This window comes from Triticum aestivum, chromosome 4A (genome assembly GCF_018294505.1).
Source record: "Triticum aestivum cultivar Chinese Spring chromosome 4A, IWGSC CS RefSeq v2.1, whole genome shotgun sequence".
Classification (NCBI taxonomy): Eukaryota; Viridiplantae; Streptophyta; class Magnoliopsida; order Poales; family Poaceae; genus Triticum; species Triticum aestivum.
Window position 1 is genome coordinate 485812495 of NC_057803.1, and position 11194 is coordinate 485823688.

Below are 11194 nucleotides of genomic sequence, written 5' to 3' on the forward strand. Positions count from 1 at the left end.
TTTGCTCCATTCCTTTGAACCAAATGCATGAATAGTAGTACCATAAGAAACTTTCCAATTCCTATGTTTTTCCTTCACTTTTCCTTTCAAGCACTGGTGATTCTAGTAGGCAGGCTTGAGCAGGGAAAATCCTACACTCAAAAAATGTTTTTGTGCTACTCCTACTACTTTGGACCCAGGCCACTGCCCTACTAGCTCAACTCCCAGGCCCATCTACAAATGCACAGCTCAAACACGCAGCGATAAATAATGATGGCGTTCAAGAGAGTCCATCACGGATAGCTAAGTTGCCTGGTACCTCACTGCTTGTCATATAGTAGGAGAAACTAATCGTATTTCATGTTACTACGTGTGCTCAGTGGAATATATATATATATATATATAACAAGTAGAGTAAAAAAGAGATGCAACAAGTGTACAACCTCTTTGGCGAAGCCATGTCGATCTCAGCGTGATTGGGTTGGTCGGTGAGGATGCTCCGGCTGATTTGGCTATTGGAGGAGAGGAAGAAGTGTGAGTGCATCTAGTGCCCCTTATTGATTTTGGTGTATTGAAGACTTATAGGTTAAGGTACTAATGTGTTTGTGAGTGTACACGGGTTTATAAGTCTATGAGGAGTTTGATATTTAAAGAGAAAGTCGACCCCTAAAAATGAAGTTCTTCGACTGAAGACTTTGGATTTCTAAAGACTTTCTGAAGACTTTGAAAGTGAAGAAATTGGTGTGACCTTGAAGACTTGGTATTCACTCGAGGAACATGAAGCGTGAAGACTTTTGTTTTCGTAGTTTCATTTTCTCTTTCTTGAATCATAGGAAACACCGTACTGTTAAAGGGGGTCGAGGAAATACTAAGGAAAAATTTCCATGTGATGCTCAACTCAAAATCCTACACCTACCAATCCCTTCGAGTGAAGCCATTGGAAATCTCATATAGTTCAGTCAATTTCTTCAGTGACAGAGATGAAGTTCTTCTGGTTGCTGAGGAATTTGTTCTGACTGAGGAGTTAGGAATTCGCCAGTGCGGATTGCCTACACAGTGAGGAACATGATAGCCCTGAGGTATTTGATACTCAAAATTCCGACCGTTGCTGTGCTACCCGCCAGCTGTCCCAAAAATATCTACCCACCTAACGGTCATATCATTGAAGGGCATTTATGTCTTATCATGTCGGGCTGGTCCCTAGGCTATAAATAGCCGCCCCCTACAACCACTAGCTGGTTCACTGCTCCGAGAGAAACTGACACTTGTCATTTGAGAGCATCCCATCCTCCGAGGACTTTGAGCGAAAACCATCAAGTGAGGAAAACCCAAACCCAAACACCTACAAACCCAAAGTTATTGAGCATCACTAAAGAGATTGATCCTACGTGGATCCGATGCTTGTTACCTTTGAAGACTGTGCATCTTCCAGATGGTTAGGCGTCATGGTCTAGAGCATCCAAGGGAAAATTGTGGATCACCGAGTGATCGAGTTTGTGAAGGTTTGGAAGTCACTTGAAGACTTACCATGAGTGATTGGGCGAGGTCTGTGTGACCTTAGCTCAAGGAGAATACGGTGAGGACTGTGTGTCCTAAGGTTTAAATACCTAGCCGCTCCAACCAGACGTACAACTGTCACAACAGTTGGAACTGGTCTACAAAATCATTATCTTCACCAAGCCTCCTGGTTCTATTTCCTCAACTCTTTCATTTCCTCATTACTGTGTTGCGTGCATGTTCATATCTGTTTGAAGACTTTGACTAAATACTTTCTCAATTTCCTTAGTTCAATTTCTTCAGTATGTTTGTCTTCATCCTGTGTTATCCTGTGTTTACGCTTTCTGTACTCTGTGCTTGTCTTCATTTCATTATGATGACCATGCTTGTGTTCTGTTATGTTTACATCTGAGTACTTATTCCGCTGCAAGTAGTTCTTCGCTTAGGAATTTCCTCACCCGCAAATTCCTCGGTGAAGAATTCATAAAAATCGCATATTCACCCCCATCTAGTCGATATAACGCACTTTCAAGAAGATCTTAGACGTCTAAAGATGGAGCCCGGGGTACTGCTGTGTTGTGATGGAGGGTTTTGTCGTTGGAGCAGCTCTGGTGACTTGTATGACGACGAGGCTGAAGCAGGACAAGACATACAATGTTAACCTGAGTGGAATTCTAATAGCATCTCCAATAGATGACGTAAAATACATAACCACAAAGTGCTAGATGTAAAGTACATCAACCGCTCATCTCTGAACTTAACTGTCAAAACTGAATTTAACTGTCAAAACTGAATTTAACTGTCAAAACTGATTTTCGCTGTCAAAACTGAATTTTACTGTCGAAACAGAATGCACTAATAGCAGAAAAGCAGTAGCAGCAGCAACCGCGCCTGGAGCAGCAGTGCGTGCGAGAGCCGTGGCAGTTGGTCGTGTAGCAGCATCTCGTGTAGGAGCTGCAGGGGCTCGAGGGAGAGCAGGGTCTGCTACTCGTGCAGCAGTTGTGCGTGCAAGAGTAGAGCAGCAGCGCAAGCAAGAGCAAGAGCGAGAGAAGCAACGCAAGCAAGAGCAAGAGCGAGAGCAGCATCGCGAGCAACAGCAAGAGCAGACAAGGCAGGGGACCGAGAGCAAGAGCAGAGCAGCAATGCAAGCGAGAGCCAAAGCAGCAACAACTCCTATTGATGTGGATGTTGCCACCGAGGGAGCGACGCCGTGGAGGAAGTGGCCGGCGACGCCGCCATGGATGGAGCCGCACCATGCCGGCTCGGGACTGAGCGCCGACATCACCATGAGATCAAATCAAGAAGAAAATGCGGCGATTAGTGTAGAACCTCTTTGGTGGCGCTGTTTAGGCTTCAGCTTCTTATGAGGAATCGGTGATGATGATGCTCTTTCGGTGGTGCAGGTGAAAATGGCGGTGTGGGAATGGAGGTGGCCCGAAAGATGAGGGGAATGTCGGGGCAGCTCCTTGGAGGTGGAGGACTGGGTGGCTGAACCAGCGGGATGACGAGATCAACGATAGATCCTCATCCGGTGCGGTGGATGAGGGACGTCGAGGAGTTGTTGTGGACGATGTCATCGGGGAAGAGGCTCCTGCTGGGTGGCAGGCGGAGGAGGGTGTGGGGCTTCACGGGTTTTCGCGACCTCGGTGTACGAATGGGTGGGCGGATGGGATGGAAGGGGGAACAATGGCTTAGGGACGCGCTTATACGAAATGTGGGGTAAGTTATGAAAGTACCCCCACCGATTTGAGCTAGGCGGTTCTTTCGGTTCAGGGGTGTCACAGGAATTTCGCGTGTCGGGATTTCGCAGGAGGTGGGAGTTATCGCGCACATTGTAATTTTGGGATAGCAAGGCGCGGGTTGAGATGGAGGGAGTTTTCGGAGCACAACGAGACAAAGATATATCTTAAATATTTCGGGGTAACAAGGCTCGGGTTGAAGAGGCGGGAGTTTCGTAGCACGATAGACAGAGATGCTAGCTTGAAATTTTGGGAGAACAAGCTTAACGTGTACAAAAAAAGACAATTTGCACCTCATCACTAGAGAAAGCCATGTTCCGTTTTACTATATTATTAGAAATGCATTCAAATGCAACAACAAAAAAACTAAAAAGATCAGGACAACAAACATAATGTGTACAGTACCAAATCAATTTGCACTTCCCTCAACAATAAAAAACAATTCGTGTCGTCTAGCATATTGACTAAATTTGAGTACATTTTCCCTATTTGAATGGGATTGTACTCTAGTTAGTTATACAACCATCTAAATATTATCTTCACAACACATGACATGAATATAGGAGTAGTAAATACCTATATAAATACAAACTATATGTACATATGATCTCAAATTCAAATATATGTATCCATTTTATGTTGAGTTCAAATCATAATGCATGTATGCTCTAGCTATATGTTCGGAATCTAAACCATGTATGATACTACATACAATGTGTTTAACATGCACAACACACATAAACACCATTTAGACTAGTAAGGTACACGTGCATCGCACGCATGAGATTTGGCAACCAAATTATGAATAAATACCACATTATAGCATGTAAGCTTTGAGTCATATATGCATGATGTAGATGTTCGTTTAATTCTTATAGTTCTTCTCATTCAAAATCATTTAGTTTTTATAAAAAAACCTGATCTATTTTAAGATTCATGGAATTGTGCGTTGTAAAGCATAAAGTAAAAACAAATAATGGCAGTTCATGTAGAAAAAAATTTGGGCAATTATGATAGGAAGATTCTAGAACAAAGGAGAAGTGCTTGTGTTTTGAGGTTTGTGCATTATGCTTAAGTTCAACCATGGAGTCTTCTAGATTGCACACGTGGCAAAATCTGGTGGAATGTAGATGATATTCAACAGCCAGTAGTGCTCGGATTTGCCATCTCCGCACCATCGGATTGGCTTCATCCAACGACCATCTTTCAAAGTTAAAGTTATTCGCACACTATATATAAAATATAAAATATAATATATAGGGGTATAGATATAGATATGTGATGCGAAAGCCACCCATCATCTCCAATTAGAATAGTGTGTCGATGCACGAATGCAATGTGGCCAAACGTTGTCTGCCATCGGTATCTCAAATTCAAATCAGTCCGACCTTGTTCAATGTGTATACAGTATAGCATGCTTGTTTCCAAACTACACCGCGCATATCTCAGTTATATTCATGCATGCATGATCTCTTATTCAAACATTTGAATTCAACTTCACATTGATTATGATCTCACCTAGTCTTTTACACCCACACAGTCGTCTTCTCTTTATAATTGTACCACTAACTTTCTCTCGTGCATGCATGCACACACACTACCACTCGGCATTATCCATCACACACATGCAATCTTTTTATTCAGGTCGGTCTCCCATGCATGTACACACTCACACCTCCCCCTCTTCATCATATCAGGCATTCTTTATCTCTTAGGTGCATGCGCAACGATCGATGTTCCTCTATGTGTGTGTGTGTATAGCTAGGTCCTTCCTAGTTTTCCAAACAATCCGATCGATCTATATATCTAGTGAGGTCTCACCCTCTTTCCCACGTACACATCAATCAATACCTCTCTGTATAGGATTACATAGCTAATACACCCACATTAATTATATATCCAACGTCCCCTTCTCATCATCCATGCCTTCTGCTTTATCTCTCAGACGCGCGCATAGTGGCGAAGACAGGGGCAGCAAGGGCCCTGCCCCCCTAACATCACTATATATTGAGGCTAATATGAATGTGATCAGTAGATCAATTGCTGGTAAAATGGTTTAAGTTGATGAATTGGCCCTCCTCGTAAAGGATTAGCAATGCTTGGCCCCCTAGCTCATTTATTTTTCATGGCTCCGCCACTGCGCACAACAGCGCACGTTCTCGCCCCCTCTCTTTAAATATCGATCTCGCACTTGTGCACTCCTTCATAGTCTCCCTCCACTTGGCCCCTCGCACCATCTTTCAGCCCCCACAAGATTTTGCCACATGTACAATCTAGAAGACTCCATGGTTGAACTTAAGCATAATTCACAAACCTCTAAACACAAGTGCTTCTCCTTTGTTATAGAATCTTCCATATCATAACCGCCCAAACTTTTTTTCTAGTTGAATTGCCATTATTTGTTTTTACTTTATGCTTTACAATGCACAATTCCATGAATCATAAAATAGATTAACTTTTTTATAAAACTAATTGATTTTGAATGATATGAACTACAAGAATTAAACGAATGTCTACATCATGCATATATGACTCAATGCTTACATGCTATAGTGTTGTATTTATTCATAATTGTCACGACCGGGTTTTCCGGGTATAAATTTCTAGAAAAAGACCGTCGTGCTCATCAGTCCCAGGATTACTGTTAGCTGATGAGGCTCCAACTTGATACAGAAATTCCAAGAAAAAATACAAAATATGTAGTACAAGACCATTCTGGCCTGTGAGTACAACAATTGGGTTTCTAGTGGTCGATGGCGGAAGCGGTTTGTGAGACATCAGTGTCTATGGGACTCCATTTCCCATAGGAATAGCTGACCAGGTTAACTCCTATCTTCGCGAGGCTGCTATCACCGTTGCTTAGATTCCAGGGCTGTCATCGCCACGCTCCTCTCCAAGCAAGCAATCTAGCCAAGACAATAGCCAGGGACAAGCTAGTGAGTACTTTGAATGTACTCGCAAACATTAAGAACATAAGTATAATATAATTGATAATCATGCACTGAAAAATTCCATGATCACATCGTCAGTCATAAATAAAACATCTTTTATGCATGCAAGTAGGTTATTTTCATGCAACATGAATAAGCAGTAATAGAGTGGGAATAAAATGCCGCAGTCGGGCGTCTGAGCGACACCACATAAAGGGATTTAAAAGAAATGCCACAGTCGGGCGTCTGAGCGACACCACATAAAGGGCTTTAAAAGAAATGCCACAGTCGGGCGTCTGAGCAACAACACATAAAGGGCTTTAAAAGAAATGCCACAGTCGGGCGTCTGAGCGACACCACATAAAGGGCTTTAAAAGAAATGCCACAGTCGAGCGTCTGAGCGACACCACATAAAGGGCTTTAAAAGAAATGCCACAGTCGGGCGTGTGAGCGACACCACATAAAGGGCTTTAAAAGAAATACCACAGTCGGGCGTCTGAGCGACACCACATAAAGGGCTTTAAAAGAAATGCCACAGTCGGGCGTCTGAGCGACACCACATAAAGGGCTTTAAAAGAAATGCCACAGTCGGGCGTCTGAGCGACACCACATAAAGGGCTTTAAAAGAAATACCACAGTCGGGCGTCTGAGCGACACCACATAAAGGGCTTTAAAAGAAATGCCACAGTCGGGCGTCTGAGCGACACCACATAAAGAGCTTATAAGATAAATAATCACAATGAATATCCAGGAGGTAGAACCGTCCCAGGGATACTCAATAATACAATTAATGCAAGGGGTTAGTCCATCACAAAATAATAATCATGGTCCTCACAAGTAATCAGTCGGTATCCAAGTCTGGTTTAACAATTTCACCTCCGAAGACCGACACTAAGACCAACACTTGACCCATCCCAGACTGTAATCCTTAACCATGGACACGGCTATTCGAATAGGTTTAATCTCTGCAGAGGGTGTACTCTTTACCCACGAGTAACGGATTCCTTTAGTCCATCGGGACTAATTCCGTCTACGGCCTTTTAGTTGAAAACACGCCTAACTTGCACACACCAGCTTAACTCATCGGTGTCTGGAACCACCCATGACACTTGTTAAGCAAAACTCTAAGTGGGGAGGCTACAACCTCGCGTGGCATGGGATCAAATTTATATCGCGCACTCTAAGGGGTGGCCTCCCCTCTCGGTCTCTACCGGAAACACACATGCCCCCGGACCAGGTGGCATGCCTACCGGCTACAACCGATATCTTCCACCATGGCCTCTCTGTACGGTGTGTGCTTGAAAGGGGTTGACGACTTACTGAACCATACCCTACCTGCGGCAGGGACAAGTGGTAGTACATAGCAAGTATGGGGGTTACAGGAACAAGACTCGATCTACGGTCGACTCAGGAGGTTTATAAATTCCCTGCATGACATGTATAACAAATATATTTCAACCAACAAAATCACCACTCAATATACCTTACCATGCCATACCGGACGTAAACGTCCCGACGAGACCGGCAATAAGCTCACGCCTACCCAAGGCAGAGGCTTTCCCGGATTTCTTTCCGGCATGCATGCAAGGCACATGAGGATGATTACCATCACAAGTATATTCATTTCCAACAGCAAGGAAACCACTAATATGCATTCATGCAAATGATCACATCGCCACATAAAATAACGAGTTCTCCGAATGAGATGGTGTTATAAACGAGTCAACTAACACACCAAAAATATTATGCCGGGGTTCAGAATGCTTGCCTTCAATGTGTGGAAAGGCAGGGTGCACTTCAAAACTTTTGAAAGCTTCCTTCTCTCCCAAAAATCCTATTTCCAAAAATATGCAAATAACACATATTTCAAAAACAGTACAAAAAAGTTGTTTGGAAAATTTTCAAATAAATCTTAAAATAAACTAGACAATATTTGAGAGATGTAGGAAAAAGAATTAATTCATTTGGAGTTATATTTAAAAAGTTATAGGCAGTCAAAGTTGTGGTCAAAATCTGTTATTTAAAATAAAACAGAAAAGAAAACGTTTCAGAGGGGAATACGCTTTCGGAGCGGGGAAAACGTACTGGGGTGGATTACGCCTTCACTTAACCCACGTGGATAGGTGCAGGGTCACTGACAGTGGGTCCAGGGGGCCCACTGGTCAGGTTTGACCAGTCGCCGCGCCTCCTTCTTCCTCCTTTGTCCGAGCGGGGCTAGGTTCCGGCGTTGCTCGCCGGCGAACAGCGGCACCGTTCGAGAAACCGAAGCCATCCACGGGCTCAGGGGGTCGAGGCGGTCCCATCGGTGGTTGCTACGGTCTTGGGGGTGGACGGAGTCGTCGGCGGTGAGCTTCGCGGCGGAGGGAGCTTCGGGAGCAAAGTGTGTTTGGGGCTATGGTGATTCCCGATTAAAATCGAGCAGGGGATGGGTTCACGGGAGGAAGAGAGAGTTCCTGGTGAAGAGAATGGAGAGGGGGAGGCCCTGGTGGTGCCGGAATGGCCGAGGCAGTGGCGGCGGCTGCGGTTGCCGGAGATGAGGAAGGAGGCCTCCCCGGGTCGATTGGCTGCCAATGGGGGTCCTCGGGAGATGGCTTGGGACTGCCTGCGTGCGGAGATGAGCTCGGGGCTCCTTAAATGGGCGAGCCAAGGCGGTTCCGTGGCGGCCGCGGATAAGGTCGCCGGCGACCGCCATTCTGTAGCTAGGGCGTCGTGGCGGCGACGAGCGCTAGTGGACACACTCGTGGATGAGCTCGCGCTGTTCCAGGGGCCAGGTGGCGAGCGGGAGAGGCTCGGGCGGCGCTGACATGAGCAGAGGCTGTCGGGTGGCTGCGGCGGCTAGCTCTTGGCCTGCCAGGCGTGGCGAGGGGCGGCTTGGCGCGTAGCGGTGAGGAGGGACGTGCGTGGCGTGGCTCTATAGTGGTGGCAAGGCCAGGGGCGCGACGCGTCGTCTTGGGCGCGGCACGTGCAAAACGCGTGCCAAACGCACGCTCTGCTCGCACTCCGAGCGTGCACGGGACATGCTCGACATAATGCCAGAGCATGCTAGAGGTCGCGGTTGAGGCTGGGAAGAAACAGGGCTAGGTTAGGGTTAGATAGAGGGTGAATGGGCATGGTGGTTAGGTCAGGTGGCCAAGTTCACAATGTAAACTTGAATCCATGCCAAATCTGGCTATGCACACAGGGTGTTTGTCAAAATGCCAAGGGCATCTAGGCAATACTTGGGGTGGCCAAAATCTCCAGATCAAGGTCTCCTTAGATGAATGAGAAGGTGGTGAGGTTAGTTGGCCAAAAGCAGAAACTTGTTAGTGCAAGTTTTGCAAAACTTCAATTCTGGATAGAAGATAAATGACATTATTTCATGAACCAAAAATAAACCAATGGGTGCATGCTCCCGGATTTAGGGGTTTGGTAGGGCTGTCTACAAGTAGGAGAAAGCACAAGATCATTGGAGCAAAATTAAATAGGGTTGTAGTAGAAATCACAAGGCTGGACCAGAATGAAAATGAGGTTGATTCACTCAAATTTTTCAAAGAATAGCACTAGGTTTTTGCATAATGTTGAATCATATGCTACTACCAATATCCCATAATTTTGGTGGAGGCTAGAAAGAAATATTGGAATGGGTTGTAGTGCAAAATTGCACTCTAGACCAAAGAAGAAAAATTGGGTGCAGAGCTCAAAATATTTCATGAATAAAAGATATTTTTGTATAAAAGTGATTTAAAAACATCACATGACATCTCCAAATTTTGGTTGGAATTTTAAGTGAATTTATCAAATGGTTGTAGTTCAAATATGGCCATATAACCTTGAAAAACCATTTTTCAAGAAAATAAAGATCAAGCAAATTAATTATGTAATTAGTTATACTGATAAAAGAAAAGTTTTTCTTGAGAGGTTAAACAAGTCCAATAACATATTTGAAAGGTTTTCATTTTAGGAAACAACTCAATGATAATAAGAAAGGAAATGTTTAAAAAAATCAAAAAGGAGTAAAAAAATCAAAGTTTTAATTCCTGGCAAAAAATTTAATTTAATAAAACAAGGCCAAAATTTTGGGGGTGTCACAATAATTTGGTTGCCAAATTTGATGCGTTCAATGCACATGTACCTCACTAGTACTTCCAGTATGTGCAAAACACGTAAATTAGAATTCCAATGGCACGCTACACGGTGTCTCTCTTTCAGTTCATGAAGCCATGTGGCACATGTGGAGGCGTTGTCGCGACCTCCTTGTGTGGATTGATCACAGTGACGTGCTACTGTTTCCAGAGGAATGTACTCGTCCTCTCTCACGCACACTGGCAGTACATGCACGAAGCGAAGATGTGCACGCACGCACTCATTCCCTTGTAGGCACACGCGGGTACATGGTGGGATGCATTTTTGTACGATGTTCCACCCCATGTGATAATTTGACGTGTGTAAATTCCTTCACTTCATTGATGGTCAATTAATACCGCACATGCAAATTGAGTGGACGTGAGGGAGGAAGTAGTTGAGAAATACATTACTACTCCACTGCGTGCATGCAAGTAGTTAAATCATGAGTTTCTACTTCCATTGGTCTCCTTCGTATTTTGTGCCAATTTTTGACCATATTTTGAAGTAACATAATATTTATGCATGTCATAAAAAGTGGCACAAAAAAAGGGGGCCAATAAACCAGGACGCAGACATCATGATCAATTTTTTCTAGGGCTACTGTTGGTGGCCTTTCTATTTAAATATGGACAGAGTGGAGTAGTACTATCTTTACCTTAGCCTCGTAGGGCTCTCCCAACGCCTAGGCTTGCCTCCCCACCTCGCCCACCAGGTCCCGCCATGGAGGATCCCGCCATGGATAATCCCTTAGATTCCAGGATCCCGTGGGCTGCCCTCTCGTTGCGGCTCGCAGCACTGCCGCCTTTGAGCGAAACCCACATGTGTTTTAAAGGGGATCCATTGCTCTGGAATCACAGATGGGTGGCGCCGAAGGACATGCGAGGCCTGCGTTTTAGGTGGTGGGCAGCAAGGGCAAATTGGATCGAGGAAGAGTCGCATCGATTG